This window comes from Corvus kubaryi, unplaced genomic scaffold (genome assembly GCF_017639235.1).
Source record: "Corvus kubaryi isolate FWS band 111438036 unplaced genomic scaffold, C.kubaryi_AGA036_p1.0 76, whole genome shotgun sequence".
Lineage (NCBI taxonomy): Eukaryota > Metazoa > Chordata > Aves > Passeriformes > Corvidae > Corvus > Corvus kubaryi.
The window spans coordinates 10,179,903-10,204,746 of NW_024582063.1; the positions used below are offsets into that span (position 1 = coordinate 10,179,903).

General features: G+C 42.2%; 1 protein-coding gene across 6 annotated transcripts in view; it reads right to left on the reverse strand.

The window, feature by feature from the left end:
- Nucleotides 1–23,085, reverse strand: part of TRERF1 (transcriptional regulating factor 1) — an 89,075-nt gene extending 65,990 nt beyond the window's left edge. The window contains exons 1-2 of one of the 6 annotated variants that reach the window (XM_042051799.1): nt 23,065–23,085; nt 6,512–6,567 (exon numbers count right to left, since the gene is read on the reverse strand). The gene's annotated coding sequence lies outside the window, so the exon portion shown is untranslated. Of the gene's footprint in view, nt 1–6,511; nt 6,568–10,627; nt 10,725–23,064 lie in introns of those variants that run through there. The other 5 variants (XM_042051803.1, XM_042051801.1, XM_042051802.1 and 2 more) reach the window with 5 other exon arrangements.
- Between the last annotated feature and the right edge of the window lie 1,759 nt (nt 23,086–24,844).

Consider the following 24,844-nt stretch of genomic DNA (forward strand, 5'->3'; position numbering starts at 1 on the left):
GGCACATGAAGTGATTTCCAAGCATGGAAATGGCAGATTTGAGAAACAAAGTTTATGAAATCCATATATGTCTCCACTTTTTAACTTAATGACAGCAACTTGTATTTAACAAAAGCACCATGCATTATACTATATCCAGGTACTGTACTACATACCTCCATGGATACAGAGAAAAAAATATGGGACAGGCCTCCTACTGTCATTTATAGTCAGGAAAGGACATCTCTGTAAGGTAACACCAGAAGTTACGGACTTGCTATAGAAATCACTGAGTGAGAGTTCATGATCGGCTCTAGCAGGGCAGGATGAACAGACACCAGAGGCTCATTCTGGGGACTGACGCCTTTGAATGTACTTCAAATACTATGTTTTCTAAAACTGAAGCCCGTTTTTTGGGGTTTATGAAGTCCACAAGTCACAGGAGCCCTGGCTACTGTCTGAGCATCACGAGGGCCACCAGAGAGTGAACAAGAGTCCCACCCAGTGTGCTTGGCTGCCTGGGCTGCAGACAGGCACCCAGCAGGAGCACTGAGAGCTGCCTGCCCCTTACAGCCCCAGCATCCCACTGGGTGGAATATGGATTCCTCTCAGCTCCTTCAATCCTTCCTCTCTTCCACCTGGAGCAGGAAGTTACCACCTCCAGCTGGAGGCCACTCATGAACCCAAAGAGAACATTTTTTGTGGGAGATTAACAGTAAACTAGCTTTGGGTGTTCTCTGAGCTCTCTCTGGGTACCTTAACTAATATTGTCCTTTAATTTAAATATCTAGGGGGGGGTTTAAATTAAATTTAATCTCATGTATGAATTTTGAAATTTTTCACTCAGCCCCCCTCCCCCCAAAATATTATTTTTGGACTTGTTTGTTTTCTATATTTTTTAAAAACCATCAAGTTACTAGCACGTCTGAAGTTGGCAGCCCAGTCTGAGCTTGGAAACTGCACAACCTTCACACGGAACAGGTTTCAGAGAAAAAATCAGAACATTTCTGTGTCTCACTACACCTGTAACAAACCCTTAACCTCACTGCTAGGAGCCTCAACTAAAATTTTCCTTTTAACTCTTATCTGGCACTCTGTCTTTAATTTAGGAAAGGTCTGATATGAAGAATGGACAGTCAAGAGGGAGATGCAGAGAGAAAGGAAAAGAGGAAGAGAAGGGCCAAGTGGTAGCAGTGGTTGGCACTTTGGTATTGAGAGTCAATTGGATCCATTTCATCAACTGACAGGAAAAAAAGGAAAAAACAAAACGAAACAAAATAGTCCCTACAATATGTAATGTTCTTCAAGCCAGGCTTAAAAAAAGCACAGAAGGTTGTCCATACCAAGGGTAACAATACATGGCAGGACCTTGACATCTGAAGAAGAATAATTAATCATTTCACTGGTAAGTATCATCCTCTTTTTACTGAACGGGGAGCTGACTCAAAGACAACCAAGGGAGTTGCCCAAAACCACAACACCAGTCATTAGCAGAGCTGCAGTTGGAAGTTTCTGGCTGCCAGCGCTATTTTCAATCACCTAAAATTGGCAGCCAGTCCACAGCCACAGAGCTGGTACCCTGTGTGCCCCCAAGGGGAGGGTCACCTGCTCCCCACTCCCCATCTGCCAGCTCCAGTCACACCACCATCATCAGAGAAGGATGAAAGGAGGGTGTGTCCAGCCAGGGTGGTGGGCTCAGGGATGAGCACCAGCAGCAATGCTCCCGTCACCCCATAGTCCTGCTGCAGTGGGTGCCCACCCTGAAGGGGCAGCTGTAACCCCAGGAGCTGCCCTGACACCCCCTTGTGCCTGTGCTCCCCCTGAAGCCCAGAGAACTTAGGTCGGAAAAATAACCCCAGGGAGAAGTCTAAGCCAGTGGTTGTGGCCAGGTTCAGTACCCTGCCCTGGCTCACTGGGGGGAGTGGAAGACAAGCAGCAAGCACCTCAGCTACACCTCATCTTCATGCTTTACGCACCCCAAGGGGAGCTGCAGATCACTTCTCAAGCAGAAGCTGAAATGGCTCTTTCCATCTCATCCCTATAGCTTTAATGGGCATTTTATAGTACTGATTTCAGTTTCTCTTAATTGCTTAGTCAAGAGTGCAAAGTTACTTACATCTTACAGAGCCAGCCAAGCTCACAACAAGGATATTCCAAAGCCAAAGGTAGTCCTTTTTGTAAGGGTAGGTGGAAAAGTATTAAATTGGTGAATTTTTCATCTTAATTTTTACAGAAGCCACATGATTCTTGTAACAAGCAGCTTCAGAAATCCAGTGTGACAGAGATGGGGAGGGGGAAGTGAGTATCCTACATTTACACTAAAAGCAGAACCACAGAAGTCTGGTTTTTTTGTAGCATAATTAGTCTTAATTTATATATAAAATTACATCTAGGTCTCTGTTATATTAGATGAATATACTTCCCTCGTTTCTATATTCTGCCTGATACCTGCCTATACTGAGTTCTCCAGACATTCCTTCCAACTCACTTGATCCTTTGAAGCTGACAGCTATCTATGAATTCAGGCACTAAAGTAATTTATTCTTTTAGAAGTGTTAAGCATTTAAAACTTGCAACATCAGATTGTGCAAATATTCAAATTTTCTGGAAGAAAAAGAAAAGGAAAAAGCATTTACCTTGATGTCTACATTTATGTATATATTCTCCCCCTACACACTCTTATCTAGAGGCTTTTCCTCATGCATGATATTTCCCATTTCTCTCCCTGTGCTTTCCAGGTACTTTCCACATATTGTGACATAACAGCTAAACAACACAAGAAAAGAAACTCAAATTACCTGTTACCATTTTATTCTAATTACTTTTCTTATTGTGAAAGTTTTCCTAAGATGGCTTCTGCAGAGACAAAAATATTCACAGGTAATGTCAAAGGAAATTATTAAACTCATACCGCAATGTACCAGTTGGGACAGAAATAATTGCTGGACTTTGCATCTATTTGGTCTCATCACAACCAGGCGTTACTCCCAGTAAACAAGACAAACACACCCAAAATGAAAAAAAAACCCAAAACCCACACAAACACTTCAGCGAGTTACTGTGGTTCTGCATGTGTAAAATCGGGGGTTTCACTGCCAAGACTCGTTAGAAAAGAACGGCCAGAAAATGTTTGCAAAACAGATTACTATTATGAAGGGCATTAACAGCTATTAATAATAGAATATACATCAACCTACTGCTTTTTAGATAGTCAATATTAATTGGCAGCCTAATTTGGAACTGTTAAGACAAGAGACCTTGCAGACACCATTTGTCAGGTCTAAGCTAATGGTGGGTGAAAATAACCCTGATAACAGTTACTTCCTTGTCATTTCCTTTCAAAAATGACACAATGCTGTTTCAGCGATTAAAGTAATTTTTATCTCATAAACGTACCTCTGAAAATAGATTAGGCCTTATAGAACGATTTTGTATTTATGACCTGAGCTGTCGGGCAGACCTCATGCGAAACTGGACTTGCTATTCACAAGTGCTCCGAGTTGCTCGGAAGGAAGCAAGATAAAGGCACAGGGAAATACGGGGGAAGGAAAAGAAAATATTGGGTGAGAGGTCTGGCACCTATCAACATTGTTGCAAGCTTGCCAAGTCTCATAATTTCATCACTAGGCTTCAGGAATATTAAAAGAGCTATTATTCATTTTTTTTATTCTACTCCATCACATAATCAGTAGAACAGATGCCAAAAGCCAGACATTATAAGGAAGTCACCATGGCTGGCATTAAAACCAGATTATTTCTGCACAGACTGGACCATCTATTGTTGTTTTAAATGGGATCTAAACCCCTTTAATTGCAATGGCAGCAAGAAACATGAGAGTGCTTCAGACTGATTCCTCCAGAAGAAGAAACAGAAGGGAATGGGTCAGGAAATATCCATGAAAACTGTAAGCAACCAAGGGAAAACATTGATAGGAGGCACAGTCAAGACCTGAGGGCATGTTTGGGGCAGAATCCAGATGACTGTCTGCAAGGATGAAAACCTAAATGGAAATGGGGAGAAGAAATGCAGAAAGGAAGCAAAAGGTTAAAAAGTTAAATAAACGAACTATCGCTGATGACCGCTTTAGTAGTTAGAGATAGCTGAAAGAATGAGTGACACCTGCAGCCTTGAGAAGGAACATGACCAGGACAGACACTTCTTGCAACACAGGAGGACCAGGAGTGGAACAGTAGCATTTCTCCAGCCCAGGCTGCTGGGAAAGGATAAACAAAGCCCCCTCAGAGAAAGGAGAGCAAGATACACCCATTCGTGGCTCAGAATTTAATTTTACACTGAGAAGGTATCACACAAAATGAGGATAGAATATTTCCTTCTAGAGGTGAAAGACAAGAGCCAGTGGGAAGTGCTACTTCTTCATCACAGAATCTCACTTTAAAACCAGTCCAGTTGCTGGGACCTAGCTGACAATTTGCACGTGCCTGGGGCTGGCAATAAAGCAGTGGTGAGAGGAGGTGTCACAGCCTCAAGCTGCAGAACTTGCTAGAAACAGAGCCTCCTCTGTGGTTGTTTAAGGAGGAAAGGGGAGAGTGAGCTTGCACTGGCAGAGACAGTACAACAGCAATCAGCTGCTGTGCCACAAGAGCTGCCCTTGCTACAGCACACAGATTTATCAATATTTACTCCACAGAAGAGAGCAGTACATAAAATTAAACACTGTAATATATGTACACTATAAAATACTTATATAATACATGAGAATAATGTCTTCAGGAAATACTAGCAGCTGAATGACTGTGACTAAACTGTTGTCTCACCAAATTGTCCTGTCCCAATTGCTGACGCACACTGAAGCCCCCAGCATTGCTTTGACACTGGACAGACTTCTCAGTGAACTGAATCTGAACAAAGCAGCCTGAACACGAGCACTTCTACCTGTCTCATTCTGGCTGTGCTTCTTTTCAACAAGAGCACACGCACGCTGGTGCCAATGCCACAGCGGGCACTGCTCAGTCTGCAGCCACAGTATTGCCACTGGCACAGTGTGATGGGGTGGTGCAGAGGGGTGCCAGTGCATGTTGGGCTGAAAGCTCTAAGAAGTCCTGAAAACAATTTTAATTACCCGTTCTTGGAGTACAGGAGGACTGGTTGGAACACGTGCAGGTGAAGCAGCTTGTTTACATAACAAACTGAGGTATGCATGCGAGGTGCTTTGTGTAACAGTGCTGCAGACTGCAAGCTCTCACCTGGAGAGCTGTGTGCTACCAACTATACACACCAGACCACCTTCGTGTAGAGAGAAAGCCTTTAGATAAAATATTCATAACACAATCCAACAGTGGCATGAAAGAGGGTGGTTTGAATGGACAAAATGTCTAACACTTGCAAAAAAAAAAAACAGGCAGCCACCAAGTCTTTGATTCTTACATACTCCACACAGTGCCAAGAGCCATTCAAAGTTTTCAGTTCTTGCTTGAGCAGCCACCCTCCAAAGGCCAACTCTACTTGGAAATTAAAACTTAAATGAAAAAAAACCAAAAACCAAACTGACAAACCAAAAAACCTCAAGAGCATCTACACGACCTAAATGTCTGAATCCAAGGAAAAAGTCATTTAGTTCTGATCCTCATACAATGGCAGCACACATTTAGCTGTTTCCATGACACTTTCCAACCAAGAGCCAAAAAGAACAATAGGGATTTCTGAAGCCTGTAAATGGTACAGAACTCAAGAAGAAGTGGGAGACAAAAATGAAACACACAAGTGATAGAGCTAGATAGTTGCAGTGTGGATTGTACACTGAAAGACAGTGACAACCCCTAGGTAATAATATTACTTTTGTGATTGGCTGTTTGTTGTTTGAATATGGTTCTCCCAACACTTAAAGAGTTTTAGAGACATCTACTCCTCTCTAACAGTGGAAACCTCGTAAGCAGAAACTGAAAGGAAAAAAGTATCCATCTAAACACTGCCTTTTAAAAATACTATTAAAAATTAATTTTAAAAGATCAGCAAACTTGCAGCTTCCTTCAGCACATTAGTGACAGCAAATATTAATTTCAAATTCAAATCTAGAGCATTTCTATTAATATATGCTCTGTCCTAATAAAAAACAGTCCAAATTTAAAAGTACTGCAACAAGAAAAACAAGTTTTAAAGTGTAGAAGTTAAAACAGTTTGAAGATCTTTTGAACTTTTAAATATCAGGGGTGGGGATGTGGTGGGAAGCAATATACCAAAACTAAAGAAAAACTTCTCCACACCCTCTGTTACTTTAAAAAAAAAGCTGTAAAATAATAGCATGACTATCTTGCTAACCCCTATGCCTGAAAGGGTGTAAGTTTTGTCTTCTGGTCTTTGTGCATCAGTTCACCAGGAGAAAGGACTGGGTCAGAAGCTGTATAGAACAGAGATGGTCTCTGCTCAGAGGCTTAGAGGCAGATTTAACTTAAAAATAATTACTGCAATTATTTGCGGGGTTCTACCAGGGAAAAAAATATTATCCTCAACCCAAGAAACCAACTAGTATGACAGTTTTGTGTAGGAACATGTTTATCTTACCCTCTCTCTTACCTTATCAGACACATCTCCTCGTCCTATTCAAAATACAGCAAGTCATGAAATTCCATCTGCAACAAAAGGAAAAGTCCATTAATACCTCCTGATAACCTTACAACAAAAGTCTAATAGCCAGTTCAAGAAAAAAAAAACCTTAAACTTCTCTTGCCATTCCAGTATAATCTACACCCCAGGCAAGTCGCTCTCCCATTTGTGGCAATCTGGGAAGTGTGGATAATAAAGGTGTTAAAGATACTGTAACATGCCCTGTAAGAAACATGCTCTTCCTCCTCTGCCAGGGCTAACAGAGGTGGCCAAAGCATACAGGTTGTCCTGCAGAGTCATAAGTAAGTCTGCAGCATCCTCTCATTAAATTAAATGAGCATCAAATTACATAATGTGAACAGTTGTAAAATGAGACCAATGGTAATGGCTAGAAATAATCCCAGCGGTGTCATACATCGTGGAGACAATTTTCCATCAGACCATCAAACCTGGGTAAGCAGCGCTTTTTATCTCCAGGCCAAGAAACTGTCAGCATGCAGCCTCTCTTAAAAACAGTAAAGCATGCAAGAAACGGATGGAACAAAACTCTCATGCTCAAGTTTAAATGATGCCTACCCCGAAAAAGTATATTTAATTTCCTAACTCCTTTACAGACCAACCTTCCAAAGCAACCAAGGTGTTTTTATAATATAGGTAAACATAACACAGCCTGGCATTCTTGGGATCAGACGAAAGAATACCACACACCTAGCCAACAAATTTGCAACCTTAAAATTGTCAATAAAATTTACAGTCAGGATGGACTCAGGCTTGAACAAACACTTTGCCACAGCACTACTAAGAAAAGATGACATGACCTGCAATCCAGCCAGCCCATGAGTCACTAGGGCAGAAGAGAGACCTCCCATCTGGCAACCTGAAAAGTTCTAAGCGTCTGCCTAGAGTAAGAACTGTGAATGAAGGACCTAAAAAACCAGCCAAACCAATCCCTTCACACTCTTTTAGCGCTTTCAGCGTCCTGCCCACGAAGCCCAGAAGCCTCTGAGTCCAGTGCCAGGCTGGAAAAGGTCAGAAATGTGCAGTGGTGAAACGGCAGACAAGAGAATACTATTAAATAAACAACCAATGCTTAATTTTTCAATCCAGGCACCTGGGGGGAGATACAACAGGAATGAAAGGATTTGAAGCAAACAGTTTTCATGTTTGCCTACCTCTCCTGTAGTGATTCTGCTGAAGGTAAATCCCTGTGCCTAAAGTACAAAACCAGGTGCACCCTCACTTGGTTTCCTTTGAGCACCGAGCAGCCATGATGCCAAAAGACCCCAGCAGAAATGCACAGGTGCTCAGTGCCACAGAGAGGTGACATCCTTCACCACGCTGCACTGCCATTTCCCCACTGGCAAAATGGGGATGGCAGCATGTGGGTCCCCAGCTGGGGTCCAAATTGCCAGCTCTTGGGTGCTTCCTTTTTCCCCTAAGTGTACACTAGTACACACTAAGTGCTAAAAAATAAACTGTTCATCTTGTAAATACCATTTTCTCAGATTCTACTGATGATCGTTATTTTTTTTGGCATTACCAGAATAATGTGACAATGCAGATACACTGCTAAGGGGTTTGGGGTTTTTTTTCAATTTGTTTGGTTAGTTTTTTGGTTTTTTTCCTTAGGAAGAAAAGATCTGTCCATGTTACAGACAGATTTGAACAAAAGAGAGCCACTGACCAAGAGCCCACTTCAGTATCCCTACCCTCCTATTCCCCTGCCAACCCAGTAAAATTCCTCAGAGCACAACCTCTTCCTGGCTATTTTCAGAGTAACTGTAGCAATCATACAAGAACAATGGGGAAGTTTGTTTTACTCAAAGAGTAAATGTTTTGCAGCTTCCAATGTAAATATTTTAATTAATGGATTTTTTTAACTCTCTACTGCCTTACTTGTTTTCACATTCACACAGAGCTATCAAGCCAGAAGCAGCATTCAACTGCCGTAACACAAAGGAGAGAAATACAACATAAAAACCCAACATGCTGACTTCAGAAAAAGCACCTTCATAACTAAGTCAAAACTCAGTGGGCATTTGCTGGGGAAGATCTGTCATAAGAATTTAACAGAAGCAAGTTTGCTCTTGTCCTGTGTCCAGCCAAGTGCCCGTGTTAGTTCCCATCAAGACTGTGTGCCTATTTTCATAGCCAGCTTGTGGAAAACCACAACTCAATGTATTTCTGAAACAGCATTATGCCCAATGGCCAGGCTACAAGGAAAAAGTGACTTATCTCTTTGTGTCAAACATCAATATGGTAGCTCTTAAGCACCCATCACTGTGCATCCACTGCACAGAAATGCTCAAATCTCCTCTTAATAATCCATAAACCAAGTGTTGAAGCTTCTGAGGGCAGGATGGGACTCGGATTCACTCCCTCTAGGCCAGACTGTTTTGGTACTACAGAAAGTGGCTGGACTGAGACGCCAAGACATCCTGCACATGCTCCTCTGATGGTTTCTGGATCCAGGAGCATCCCAGGTACAGGCAGCTCTTTCTCTTTGAACAGTGCCTCTCACAAAAGAAACCATCCTCCTCCTCTGCCCCCAGATACGGGGATAAAGTTTGGATGCAATATCAGCAGATGGCTGGCATTCAAGACTTTTTTAAATTTTCAAATGAAGTAGGACACAGATGGTGACGTTCCTGCTTTCCCAAAGCCTGGAACATGAACGTAGACCTGTCTGAGCTGGGAAGCTCAAACCCATAGTATGTTTCTGGAGAGCTGTAGAAATTACTGCACAGACCAGTTTAGCCTGAACCAGTCTGACACGTGGCAGTGTTTCCCTTTCCCTGCTTTTATCTGAATGGGAGGTTTTGTTCCTCTTGTACTGACCTCACCACACTCGATGCCTGTTAGCAACATCCTTCCAGAAGTTCAAACAAGCTCTGTAGAAATTCCCTGCCACTGTAAGCAATACACATGCTACCCCAGGCAAAATCCTCACCGTATCTTTCAAAAAATTACCACATCTGTATTCTGCCACCACCTCATGCAAGAAGCTGGTTGCCCGGTTGTAAGGCTTCCCAGATTCTGTGATTCTTGCAACCACCATCCACACTGGCAGCTCCATCACCTCCAGGCCACCATGGCGGTTGCACTTGGCTCATCACATCCCACCAGGCAGTGGCTAGCACTGGGAACAATGGGAAGAGGCCTACTGCCCTCTTTCCTGCAGGAACTAACTGAAGAAGGAGCAAGACCTCCCAACTGCATTTCATTGAGAACGAACCTTCCAAAGTCCTAAATTAGCAAATGCTGACTGTCAACCACTCCCCATTTAGGATGGGGAGCAGTAAGGGAAAGAATATCTGGCTCTTACTTGAGAGAGAGTCTTTAATTTGGCAGTAGCAGAAGATGCTGGGGACAATGAGGCCATTGTTGCTCCTGCACAGGCAGGCTGAGGCTGGTGTTGTGCAGAATGAAGCACGAGCAAGCAGATCCATCACCCCTCATGGTGTGCACCCACCATGGTACTTGACTCCTAGGTAGGTAAATGGGTACCAAAGGACAATGCCAGCTGAGAGCTCCCCTTGCAGCAGGGTCACTCAGAAAGATGTGTTTGCAAAACCCTTCCTTGCCCCTGACAAGGCCACAAAGCGAAAGTAAAACTCCTCATCTTACATGTGAGTGTTACCAAGCATTGCTATGTACTGATACTGCAGACGTTCATACAGTATCAACTTCAGCTTCCATACCAGAAATGACTTGCCTTAAAAAAACCCCAAAAAATAAACAAAAACCCCCCATCATTTCTTTCCCCATATTCCCCATCTGATTTTCTGGCTATATATGCAACATTAAAACAGAGAGTAAGGATCAAAGAAGTAAGTATCTCTGCTTGGAACAGACTTTTCAAAGTGTGTCAAAACACACTTTTCATGGAAGACCCAAGTGAGGAGGCACTTTCCATGAAGCCCTCAGTGTGCACGGACTGTGGAAAAGGAGATCTCTGAGCAAGCGAGCAACCTACGGCTTATGCCAGTCCTCCCACCTTCCTCTCTGGTCTCTTCTAGGGAGCCACTGCACTTGACTTCCTCATATGCCTATTTAATCAGCAATGTGAAACTTGCACAACCTTACCGGTGTCTCTGTGGTCTTCCCATCAGGGCAATGAGTAGAAATGCACCCCAAAGGAGCGGAACACTCATAAGTCTCCCATGCCCACGGGATGGAAAAGCGAGCGAGGAGAACAGATGAATGTTAATCTCTCCTCCTTGCCGCCAGCAGCAGTCTGTACTCTCCCACGCAGACGAGAGGGAGGCTGTACAATTTGTTGAGGCCAAACTGTCTGGAAAAATGCAAGGAGAGAAAACTGATGGCAGATTCTCTTCTCTATCTCTTCTCTTACTGTAGGGAAAGTGAAAGTCAGTCATAGAGTTGCTGATAGAACATGAGACCACAGGGTCTTTAAGGGGCTGCTTTTATGCAAACCGCAGCGCTGGGCTGTGCAGGACTCTTATCAGTTCAACATATTCGCTGCCTAAAATATTCTGCTCGCACACTGCTTGCACTGTGACTTCTTATGGGAAATACTTTCATTGGCAGATTAAGCTTTTTGTCTGGTCATAGGAACACAAAAATGACCCGACACCACTCCATTACGGATGTTAATTCACAAATGTAGGACTTCTCTCTAGCCTACATGACTCCAAACACCTACTTCCTACCCACAAGTAGGTAGCCAAAAAGCACATGAAATACCAAGCTTGGAGCAGTTGCCACCACAGACACTTCTTTAACTGATCTGTGCCTCAAAGGTGCCTGTCAGCACACAGTGCTGTACATGTGCCAAACGAGAGCATGGGGAAGAAGCTCCAAGCAGGAAACAGAAGCTTGTCTTAGATTAGCACAGCTCACTCAAGTGTAGTGCTATGCTCAGATTTGGTTTTGATTTGCAAACCTTGCTGTCATTGGCTAAGAGGATGTTTGAAGTTTTGTTAAAATAGGCAAAAAACAAAAGCCAGAAAGCTGAAACAAACACACAAATGAAGTTACCTTGGCAGCAGCAGGCACCTTTAAAACCTATGCGATATGAACATTTCTCAAACCCCATTTTACAGCTTGCTTTTCCATCTCCCGTTCCAGCTGAAGGCAGCCTCTTGGATGGGCACCTCCCATGTCTCCAGCACACCATATTCAAAAAGACACAGCAGAGAGAGCAAAAGGAGAGTCTCTCTGCTGCAGCACTTTTAGACATCATCAGTCACCTCTGATCTTTACTGAGAATCCCTCCCCATCAACCCCAAATCCATACTACAAGTTTTTTGCCTGTTGAGATGTCTTAGAAATAAGCCAAGCCCAAGACCAACTTGGCTCCAAGGAACTTTTAAATGGTACTCTGGTGAGCCGGTGGTATGTTTCCAGTTCTCACTGCTAATTCCAGAATTAAGAGTCCTGGAGTCACCATATTGCCTGAAGACAGTAGATCCTATCCTCAAACACATGTACCAGTACTGCAGACGTGATTTTGATTACATTAATATCTGTCCAGCAGAAACCACTCCAGAGGAACCACTTGCTTACTCTAGCTCACAACAATCACTGTAGCAGAGACATACTGCAACCAGTACCTTCATCAAGGGCAAGGGGAAAGTTCTTTGGATAACCTAGAGAAGCAATCTGAACCTTTAAAGGCAAAACTTGAGTGAAGACCGAGGAGGGAAGAAAATCCACTATTTAATGTTAGCATTTATTAATGTTTAGCCTGCAACTGTGGATAAACAGAGAAGAATCTCTCTGCCTGTGCACATATTTAAGACTGTTTACACATGAAGTCCAAAAGGATGTCCTCATTTTATAAATAATTTGATCTGATGACTACATCAGAAAAAAGTGCAGCTTAAGGCTACATACAGAGGCAAAACACTTGGCTACTAATGTCTAAACGGGGGGGGGGGGAGCAAAGACTAAACATCAGAGTCACTAAAACTCAGCAAATGGTTTATAGTTGAAACTAAGTGCATAACATAGTGCACATTCAACACACACCAAACTGCGACTGTCCTTAAACTTTTGAAGCTGTGCTTACCAGTAAGTCATTTAAGTGCTCAATCTGAGAGCCTCCTAAACATAAACACTTCCTCTGCTACTTATACCTGACCACATAAGCCATCCAGCAGTGCCATACTCCTCCCGTGTGGTAGGCACAACACCTCAGAAAGCACACTTGTGTAGCCACAGCGTCAGGTAACACAGACAGCATCGGGAGAAGTTGAGAGTTCTCTCTCACAGAAATGAGGAGAATGGGTCCCTGAAAGATCTACTGTCTGAACTCAAAACCTGTGGTTTTGTTTTCTTTTGTCACATGCTCCTATATGTGCACATAGATGGCTGTAGTTACATGTGTGTGCAGTTTGCTTAAGATCAATCACTCTGCATGTCAGTGCAGCGGGGGAAACACTGCACACAGGAAACTTTGTATTACCCTATGAAGAAATACCATTTCCAGGTAAAACTTGCTCTTCAGTTTAGTTGAATGCACAGACTTAGTTTCCAGGTTTTTTCCTCAACTGAGAACCTGTAAACAGCAATGTAAGAATACGGTCAGCAGTCTCAAAAGAGGATCGAAGTATTTGCTACCCCAGATTTTTCATAGACTTCCTAAACTGAGAAAATCATGGGATTTTTTTTTTTATGTTCTCTATTTACTGCTGCAAGCCATAATGCCAGGTCATACTCCACATAAATTGCCTCTTGCTTTAAGCTCAAAGCATGCCCTTGTGCAATCAAGAGGCCTGCATGCAGAAGAAAGGAATAAAGGATTTTAAAAAAGGCAGCACACATGTAATTTTGGCATAGCTAAATTTTCTATTTATATACTGTACATACAGCACCTGATATTCACTATCAGTAAGGAATATCTGTCAATAAAGTACCATTCCATGCTTTTAAGAAGAACTACATTTCTGACCGAGAAGAGCAATGAGGACTGCAAGCATTTAACTTGAAATCAGCGACCACACGTGGTAAGAAAGGCCTGCCAGGATGTGATCCTTAATTATGACTTCATCCCACACAGCTCCCTCGAAAAAGGATCAGCTAAGACATCTTGCCCAAAGCAGCCTCTACAGAGCACAGCCCAACAAAAGAGGAGACCAGGGTGCCAAAAATAACAATAAAAAAAGTTTTCCCCACACGTAATGAGGTATCCCTTATAATTCAACACTATAAAACCAGATTTGTCAAGTCCTAAATTAGGTTGCAGCTATATTTCATTGCATCATAAATCTTCCTTACACCCTAGTAAAGATGCCTAATAATTTAATATGCCATAATTTTATTTTTTTTTAATCTGGAACTCATCAAAAATTGCCTGAAATAAGCATCTCCTTTACAATCCATTTTCCACATAGGTACAGATTCCAAAATGTAAGTGGTTTGCATTTTTTGCATGGAAAATCGTTTGCAAAGTGCATTTACATGTAGACTACCAAAGGTTGTAATTATCTCTCTTGGGTTTCTTAGATAGGTCAGTGAACATCCTACAAAGGCTTCAGTATTATCCCATGATATTCATTCAGCATCATTTTTTTCAAAAGCAGTGCAACCTCCTTAAAGAATTACACCAACAAGTAAAACTTTCATAAGAAAAAAGTGGGTTTCCAGTCAGAAACTTTCAGAACTTTTTCTTTACTTTTTATTAAAAGTTTCACAGCCCTATTTTTGCTGAAACAGATTACTTCACAAAAATGCTGAATTCCAAGCACCTCACGTACTTCTATTTCAGTGGGTAACATGCTCCTCACACAATGACTTCAAATAAAAAGAAATAAAAGTGGAAGATATTTAAAGGGGGGGGCGTGAGATACTGCCAGTACTTCTTATAAAAATTTCTAATTCCCATTCCCTCCCAACTAATCAGATCTGTAATAAAAGAAACACTATTTCAAAGCAGTTGTCATGTCTGTAAATGCCACCACTGTGAAAAGTTAAGAATATGATCATATCAAGAACTATGAAAAATATACATTTTTCCTCATGAAATAGATATGATGAAAACAGCTCTAGAACTTTAAGACTGCTCAAAGTTTGAAAAAACAGTGATGTCATTATTTTCCTGCTGCTTCTGAGAAGTTTACATCCTTGCTTCCTGCTGCCTCGCTTCACTTTTCTTAACCCAAGAAACACAGGACAGGCCCCACAGCACTTCGGTGCTGGGATCACTGGAAGAAGTCAGGACAAGTCCATTTTACATCTCACCAAGCCTTTCTTAACAGCAACTCAACAAAAATTGCACTTCCAGAAGCTAAAATAAAAGGTGAACTGTCTTCTTCTTTGCCATGTCTTTACGAGTACACAGTCTTTTTTTTCCCTTCACTCTGTTCAGTCAAGGGTCACAAGCAGTGTATGGAGAAGCTAATTCATGATCCTGATCCTGCAAAACCCCATGAAGAGAAGGCCCCAGAAAGCAACTAAATGCTGCAATTAAGACAAGTTTGACTACTTTGCTTATCGCATGATTGCACTCCCTGGCGTGGAGTCTTGATACAGGCCTTAAGTCAAGATAGTGAGTGTCACAACCATTTCACAGCTTGCTGTCAGATCATAGAGACAATTTTAAAGACAGAAGAAATCCAGGAAAAAAGTGGGTTTATTTCTTTTTAAATTTCAAATGTTTTACACTTGGCCAAGGCATTAATAAAAATGTTATTTTAGGTAACTGACTAACTCAGTTTTGCTAAAATTAATCAGCCAATTCCTAAAGAGCCAGGCAATCCAAAAGCAGCTCCCTGCAAAAAAAGCTGAGTTCATACTATCCAAGGAACTTCCTAACCTTGATTTTTAGGCTAACATACAGCCAACCCTGTTTTTTCTCTCTTGCTTTCCACACTGAAACAGTGAGAACTTAACTTTCCCCTTTACTTCATTTACCAAACCGCTACATTTTCTGTGCTCCACACTTTCCTCAGGGGTGCTCAGGCTGGGGTGGCCCCTGGAGAGTGAAGGCTGTCTGTCAGGTGGGCTTCTGAGAGGCTGGGGCAGGGGCATGTTGTATTTTGCTTTTTCAAGCACTGGGACTAAGACTGGTAATGGGAGATTGCTTAGTTAACCATTTCTCCCAGCATTCCCAGGAAACTGTCTGTCTGAAAAAGATATCTTTTAATTAAAAACAAAACAAAAAAGCCCCTAATTTACCAATTTATCTAAGATTAATGCCCAGCTAGTTTTGCCACAGCTTTTAAGAACTGGATTGGCTCTTCCAGCCAACGAGGAAGTGAGGCCAGACTCTCAGAGCTGTTGGGCTGATACTGATCTGCAAAAACTCCATGAAGCCCAGCAAAATTATTCTGCATTTATTTATAGCTCCACCAATAAGTGCAAAATCTGGTAAAAACGGTTTTCAGATATTGAAACTGTACAAGCCATAAAAATTTCCTTCTAGACAATTTCTGACATTTGAATTGCTCAGATAAAGAAAGGAGCCATCTCAATACCTGTTTTTTCTAAATTTGCTTCCCTAGGCATCTCAGTTAATTCAGTGCCTCTATATTTATAACTAACTTCTATTATTCTACTCTGTGCTTTGTATTTTACAACATCTGTAGCTGTAAATAGACATGAAATGCATATTAAAATTTGTTTGTTTTTTAAAAAGTGGCCATATAAGTAATACGAGTATCTGACCTTGCATTACCAACTCACCAATACTTCAAGCAAGCATTTTCAAGTTAGCACTCTTCTTTAAAACACACACACATATCCCAAAGGAAAAACACGCAAGAAAACACAAAATCTTCTCCTTAAGAGTAGTATTTACTTACTAAGAGAAGTTATTTCCCTTAACTGGCACATTTTTATAGCTGGGAAAACTATGCATAAAGAATTTACTAGATTCACATGCTTATACATCTACTAGTCAAAGTATTTCCCAAGGAAGTTTAACTAACAGTTATGTCTAACATGTATGGTCAGTTCAATACTGCTGCCCACAAAATACTATAAACAAAAGTATTTGTATAAACAACAGAAGAAAGATAATCTGTTTATTACACAGGTCGATCAACTCATCAATTAGATTCAGCTTTTATGGCATTACAAGTGACAGTATAAATCTTTAACAATCACAGCCTTGATTAGTCTTTGTACCTGACAGAGTTTACATTTACTACTTCCAATGCACTTAAGTCTTGATTTTGAAATCAAGGTACATCAACTAAATTATTCAAAGCCTCAACACTGACTAATCCCCTTCCTGTCTTCCAGTGACCAGAAATACCCAAAACCCAAAGAATCTCCAACACCTCTTCCCAGAAGTATGCTTTCTAGGTTTTCATATACAACAAAAGCTGGAACTTGGCACAACTTTGATAACTGCATTTTCAAATTAAAAGCCAGGAAATTAGTCATGGTAGGGTAGCATCTCTGGGGGACAGCTCGGGTGGCCACCAGCAAGATGCGTGTGGAAGGCTGTGTGAGAGGGCAAGATTGGTATCTACCACTTCCTCCCTTCTGCCATCAGCATTAGAAAAGCTGAGAGAGTCCTCCCTCCTGTACTTCGGGCTCAACCCCAAGCACAGGAGAGGGCCAGTGCAGGTATTCACACACCACCTTGAGAAAGGGTAAGCCCAACAGACCTGGTGGGGACAACTCCTTAAAGCCAAAGCCATGTGGTTTTGCCAGTTTGGTTAAATAGTGACTTAATTGTCTCAGAGCACTGTTCTTATGAAAACCAGACCTCAAACTTGTAAAGGATCAGACTTGCAGGGGGACAGTCGTTTCCAGCCACCAGCAGCTACACGATAGCTATTTAACTCAGCAAGGTCATAACAACATCCTAAAACACACCACCTCCTCACTATGGCAAACCCAAAAAAATGGCTCCCCACCCCCCACGGGGACAGTAGGATATCACCAAGCCCCAAACTGCCCTAATAGGAAAAACTTGCTAGGCGGACTGGGGGCTTTCTTTAGGAGCTGGCTGATGCCCCAACCCCAGCACAAAGACTGTGACCCAGATGCCAGTGTACCACCAGACTCGCCCCACAAGCCGTTGGCTAAAAGCAGTGCTCTTCCCAAGGAAATTTTAGAAGCAGAAACAATCCAATCCAACAGATTTAACCTGTTACACGAAGTATGTGCCAGCTGCTCACAGCCAGCTCGGTGTGCACCTTGCAGGCCCGTTCTCCTCATGGGCAGCACCAACAACCACCAACACTCCAACGAGATTGTTTTACTACAATCTGCAAAAGGTCAATGTTGCAGGCAAGGAGACAAACATCCTGCTAGACTGAGAACATGTCCACCACTGGAAAGAAGAGAGAGAAATGGAAACCAGCGGCCTGAACTACAGGATGTTCAAAGCTTGATGACTGGCTGCTCTGCCAACAGGGACACAGAGAGGGAGTCACAGCCATAAGAGCTCTGTCAGCACAGCATGTTGAGAGGAGAAGACTCTCATTTCTCTTCAAGGACATCATACTACCTGAATGATTTCAGGCAGCCTCCACACCGCTGCAGCACCCTGACCTCACAAATGCCTTCCAAAGGCTGCAGTCTAATGCTTTGGGCATTCTCTCACTTGCCTCTTCTCACACCTCTCACTAGACTCCCCTCCTTACATCATGGTGTTCTGCACAGGTCTGGGCACAGTGGCACTGCCCAGCACCAAAAGATGAGGGAGCCAACACGCCTGAGCAAGCCCAGGAGGAGCAAGAGAAAGGGGGAGCCCCTCCACCATAAGAGCAGCCAACCTTAGCTGGCAGGAAACACAATTTGGCCAAACCTAATTAACCCACCTGCAATCCCAGTTTCAGTGGGCTGCTGACTTCAGACTTCACAGGAAATTCCATCTTCCTGAATGATGCTCTTCTACTTTATCCTCATTAACATCACTTGCTTATTTTTTTCAAAAGCAGAGACGCTAACTGTCACTTCTGCTCAGAGCTGTGTAACAACTAGAGGCTTTCCTTTTCCACACTGAGAAGCACCTTACAGAAATTATTTTAGCTGTCTGTGCTTAGGAAAGTAAGCTTTAATGCTTTCCCTTTAGCGTCTCCACCACACAGAAACTACATAGGTTAGAGCCCTTCTTCTGAAACTTCAGATGTTAATTAACAGTGAAAGGGCAGTGTTAATAGCTTTGCTTTTTTTAAGCTTGCTGGGATCATTACTTTACTCCACATAGCAAGAAAACAAGAAAATGTTCACAGTCAACAGCAAGAAGTAAGCTAGAACTAGACTGTAGGTCAGTAAGAAAAGGAAAAATTGATGAACAACGCAGGAACGATGAATTGGGTTATCGAGCTGTATGTATGGACATGACTGTGGGACAGGGTGCATATTTTTACCATACACAAATGTTTGGTGAATTGGAGTTTCTCATTTGCCTTCTGCCATGTTCACTTATGGAGCCTGCTCTCACGGCCCCTGCCAAGAGCCATGCTCTCCAACAGCCTGCACTGTCTCCTGAAGGAGGAGAAGCCTACTTTTGGCCCAAGTAAGAGTTCACCTTTTTTTTCTGGATATTTTTGGAAGTAAATAAAGGGCCTTTCCAGTAGAAACAATTTTATCCCAGGATAGAAGATGGTACAACACAAAACTATACAGTGCCATTTGCATTTTAAACTCAACAGTTTCAAGATCAATCTTCTTCAGCCATTAAAAAAATTCAAAAACATGCTGAGTGGAGGCAAAGCTCACACTTCAGATACACTGCTTCTGATATTTGAGAGGTTCAACACAGATACTATCCCATAAACTCTCCAGTACCATATTTATGAGCAGACAGACACATTTATTTCTTTGGATAGAAAACATGGAGTAGATGACCATCGCATCACTGGCGAAAACTGCTATGTCATAAAATAGCACACAGCTGCCTGAATTTATAAGTTCCTGTAACCAAGTAGCATGTGCCAAGCCAGGCAATCCTGATGAATTACATTAGAAGCCTATAGACTTCTCAGAAATAATTAATTTGCTCAGAGCTGCATCTGAACAAAGACATACATACACTCACATTTCTGAAGGAAAATAAATTCTGACTTCCTACATTCACGTATTTTCCCCTGAGGATAAACCTGTAAGATTATTAACTATAATAAAGCTCTAAAATGGATGCTAAAATGGTGTTTGAGGGCAGCATCAGACACTCCAAAAACATATATAAACTAAATTCTAGTGCATTATACAAAGGCAAGTTTCAGCTAGAAAGCTTTACTGTGATTTGTGATACTTTAAAAGCACTCTTGTAACAATTTTAATAGTTTAAAATATTGGAGTTTAGTCCCAAAGAGATGTAGCTAGTGCTAAACTGCCATTTTAATGGAATTTTTGCACCCTCTCTCCATGCTCTACTTTATAAATAAACCTCTAGACTTTTTATTGATTTCTTTTAACATGATAGATTGAGCCTCTCTGGCAGAGAGGGCCAAAGAACAGCACATGAAAAATTACAGGTTCACAGTTTGTGAAAAGGACAACAATAACAGAACCCCCAAGAGAAAACAATTACAACACAATGCATATATTCCCATGTTCACTGCTCCCAGATCTGCCTTGGGCATGTGTGTATATATATGTATCTCCCAAGACTTCCTCATTAAATTTACTGTGAGAAACAAGTAAAACAATGTCACATACAGTTGTATGATGTGCTGTACATCTCTTCCAGTTACAAAGCCTAAGCTTGAGTTCAGCATGTCTGACTGGAGTAGCTTGTGCTCTGAAGTGGTGCAGGACATGCCACCAAAATTATTTCAAAGGTTTTGTAGTAGTCCAAGGTTGACGTTCTGCAGATGCAGAAGTAAAAACATCAAGAAAGCTTTCAGTGGTATATATAGCAAGAATTAGGGTAAATTAATACAGTTAGTCAGTCTTAGAGGGTCCTGTGCCAGACAGCTCAACAGGATACTGTCCCACTGACCCAAATTCTGCAACCAGTTCTGCCCATGTGAGCACTGCCAAGTGCACTTGTGGTCAAGGTGTGAGATCACTCCTCCTCCTCCAATCCAGCTCAGAAACATACTACAGAAACACACCATGGCAGCATAAAAACTTACTACCCCTGTGCATGGATGCCCACCCACAGGAAGGAGAAACTGTTAGCTTTCTCACACAGAGACAGACCTACTTTAGTCGTGTGATCCAATTCTCAGCTGCCAACATTATGCAAGGGATAAGCAGAATAGCTCATACCACAGGTTTCTTTCTTACACAGGAAGAACATGAGGGACAACCAAACAAGAAGGGAACAGACGACTGGCAGCAAACTAAACAAGGTAAGTACAATCCGAAATATTTAGCAGTCTTTTGTCTTTATCCCGTTTGGTTTATCTCTCCTTACTGCAATATACTTTTTAAAATCTGGATCTGCTCACTATATATGTGACTAGATTAAAAAGATTCCTTGAACACATGACTGTGCAATATGATTTAAATTCTTTGCAAGATCTCACAAACTCCTGTGTGCTTAATTTTAGAAACAAGGACAACAAAAAAAAATTCAAAAACCCAACAACGTCTGCCATTTCCATATGTGCTCTATATTTTACTAGTTCTTCACCAGAAATGAAGGAAAAAAAAAACCAAACCAGCAACCCCCCCATAAAAGAATGTTTGGGGCAATATGTCTTTCCTGACACTTTGAAATACACGATACTTCTGACTTGTTGGTCACCTAGACATCTGTTACACTCAGCTCTAAGTTCCCCCCAACTGAAACACAGAAGGAGGGGTAATTCAGAGAGCTATCTGTGGAGATGTGAAGATGATGTGACAGCAATATCATGCATACTGGGGGATTCTGGTCATGCAATGCCCCAAAATGATTTTCAGTGGACACAGCTGCATCATTCCAAGTCCAGAGCGACTACAAGTCTCCCCAGATCCTCCTCTTGCTGGTTGCTTCTCAGATGATGGAAGGAGACGCAACATCAGCAATTACTATCACAGCAGTGATCCACAGGGACCCAATGCACACACATGCAAAGAAACAGCAACCAGTTATGCAACCTGAACAGCTCGGGATGCTTGACAAACACAGGGGGAAAGGCGGGTTCAAAGAGTGGGAGTCTGCCAGACTAGATATTTCATGTCACATCTCCAACCAGCCCTGTACCACCTAAGTCACCAAGCAGGGATGCAGCACATGTCCAGTTCTGTTCCTGGGGGCTGGCAGACACATCAGAAGGGACTTCGTGTTTTCCCTGATTTAGCCAAACCACATATACAGACCCAAAACCACACCTCCTGACTAGTTCTTGAAGGTCACATCTCTACAGGTGGATGATGGAGCTGAAGGACCAGCACTGCTACCAACCATGCTGTTGCTCTGCGGGGAGCATGACCTTCAGAGGCCAGTGCTTTCAATCTGGCCTTTTTGCTGGTGCTTAGCTCACACAATTCTTTAATCCTATTAAGCATCTGATTTTTAAATACCGCTCCGCCTTGGCTCGCAGGCACCTGCTACTGACAATTATCAGAGAACATATGTAAGAAAAAAAATAGCATATGGCTCTACAAATAACTGCAGCAACGGAGGGCTCCTCGCAAGATCTAAAAGACAAGTAACTGCACCAGCTCCGTGGCGTGCGTGAGCACTGACTGCTCACACACACGGGGTTACACCAACATGGGCCCTCCCAGGACATCCCTCAGCCCTTCCCCCTGCATCCCCTTGCTCTTGACTACAGCAGCAGAAGAGCTGAGCCAGAAGAGACGTAAAAGACACAAAGCGTGTGAATGGATATCTGTAACTTTCACGTGCTATGAGCCCAATCCAAAGCTGTTAACTGCAAGTCTTCCTACTGGAGGTGCCTGGAGGCCTCCTTGCCTTTCTCCCAGGGCAGAGGGCAGCTGATGAGCCCCACGCCAAGAAGGGAAATCTCTCCACATCCATTGAAGTGTCAGGTGAGTTTGTTTTGCTGTGTTTTTTGGGGTTTATTTTAAGTTATTGGGATGAGTCCCATCCCCACAGCCTCAGCCCTCCCAAAATAGTAAAGATAAATTAAGATGTTCTGCATATAGGACATTATGGCTGGAAATTTAGCAGGAGAGTCAGAATAATGGTTGTCCTTTTGCTTTGTCTCAGTGCACATTGGTACCACCACCACCACGCTATCAAGTGTGCTGCACTCAAATGCATCAATTCAACATCACATTTCTCCTTTTTCTTAATGTATTTATTTTTTCTCTGGGATATGACTTACTTTAAAAATTGCTTTATGATTAAAAAACACAGCAATCAACTTTTCAAAATGTCAACTTTAATTTGATTTCTGTTTCCCTTCTCCCAGCTCCTCAGGCTCTCACAGGAAACCCCCATGCCTCCATTTCACACTTTGCCACAGCTGTAGCCCTACATCTACCTCAGAAGGGCAGCTCCAAAACCTGGATATTCCTGGTAGAGATGAGGAGCTCTCTATTCCCTGCCACAGAGCTCAGCTTTGCACATGGGACATTCAGCCACAACACAAGAGCTTTAGTTCGAAACCTACTCAGTCTCACAAGGGCAGGTTTTGACCTGCAGGGCTGAGGGGACATGACCTACCCAACAATGTGCCACAGAAACTCCTGACCTGGTCACCAGAAGTGCCAAAAGGCACAGTGCCGTCCTTCGGTTGCTTCCGCTGCAGCAGGGATCCTGGGAACAACGCAGCATTAGGGGGTCACCCAGCCTGGCTGCACGCACAGCAAGCAAACGAGCTACATTCCCACCAGCTTCAAAAGGCTTTACACCAGATCTTCATTTCTCCTCATCGCACAAAATTCAGAGCATTTACGATGAAGTTATCGATGTGCCACAGTCAGCAAAGGAAGACTCGCAGCACAGAGCTAATGCTCAGTTAATAACCCAACAGGGAGGAGAAAAAACATCTGAATTTAGCATGGCTGATGTAAGCTGTGATGTCATTTCCACACATAGGCTAGTGAAAAAAAAAAATTTTAAAAAATCTTTTTTTTCAGATCTAAGATACAGAGATATTTAAATTGCTTGGCTTCCATTTCAAATAAACAGTGTGAGATAACCCCAAAACTTAATAACGCTTTCAGCCTTCACTCCTGCTCTTCAGAGGACTTGAAGCCTTTGACAGGATCAGCTCGCTGGGAGAGCAGTGAGCCAAACCACTTGTACAGGCACGCACCCTCAGCACCGTCCCACCCAGCAGTGCCAGCGCAGTCTGGTTCTCACTCTTCAACACGATGTTTGGTTTGGTGTTTTTTTTTATTTTGGAGGAAGTAATTTTAAACAAAGTATCAAAAAAGAAACAAACCAACTTGCTCTAACAGCTCTAAAGTACTTTTTGGTACCATTATGGCTGAAATTAACTATTCTCTAAGGACAGATTAAACAAGCCAAGCAAAACAGGTCAGAAGATCAGAGAGAAAGGGCATCTTAGAATTATGAAAGATGCTCAGCTAAATTATCAAAAGATAAAAAAACTTCAGCCAAACAGAGAAGAAACTGCTGAAAGAACAATCTGAAAGTACAAAAAAAAATATACTTACTAGATTTGGGTAACTTGGGAAATGCTGCAGAATAATTTTACCATTTTTTAAAAATAATAACTTCTTTTAAATAAAACCCTCCACTTTTTCCCCCTCAAAAAAGTAACTTCTTACTGGGAACTCTGCTATAAGTGCTGTGCTTACCTATTATGCCATTAAATAATTTCAGAACTTGAGAACATTTATGAGAAAATTCAACCTGGAGGGTAATTTTCCTGAAATTTCTGTTTGGCAAATGAAAATAGTGTTTTCAACAGATGAGTATCCTTCCCTGTAATTGTTATTCTGTTGCCATCATGTAAATTGGTGTTTTACACAAATGCAGCTTGAAACCTACCCACTGAAAGAAAAACAACCCCAGATAAAACCAACCCGCACAGAACACGGTAGAACAGTACTAATAACATGTAAGCACAGGTTTCTAAATAGTAAAAAAAAAGGCTGTTGCATAATTTATTCACTTTCCTACTAGTTTCACAGATGAAGATAGCAGCACCACGAGATAACCAAAAGATTTTTTTTGCCTTTAGCTTAGTAATTTACAAGTCTTTGAGTTTCACTGGCTTTTGTTGTTGTTGTTCACCGGGAAAATACTGTGGAAATAACATTTACCTGTATTCTCAGTCTACAAAGCTCGCTGAGTGCAGCTCAATAGAGACACATCCCCAGCAAGCACCGTACAGATTTACCGTAAGCTGGTGACTAATCCTTACAGCGTGTATCACTGAGTCAGCTTGAAAGTTTGTTCATTCACTCAAACACCACTTCTTCCATTCTCCTCTCTCTCTGATCGGCAGGCACATCTGAAATCTGCTCTTCCGCCATTCAAGGAGAGCTTCTCACTGCCAG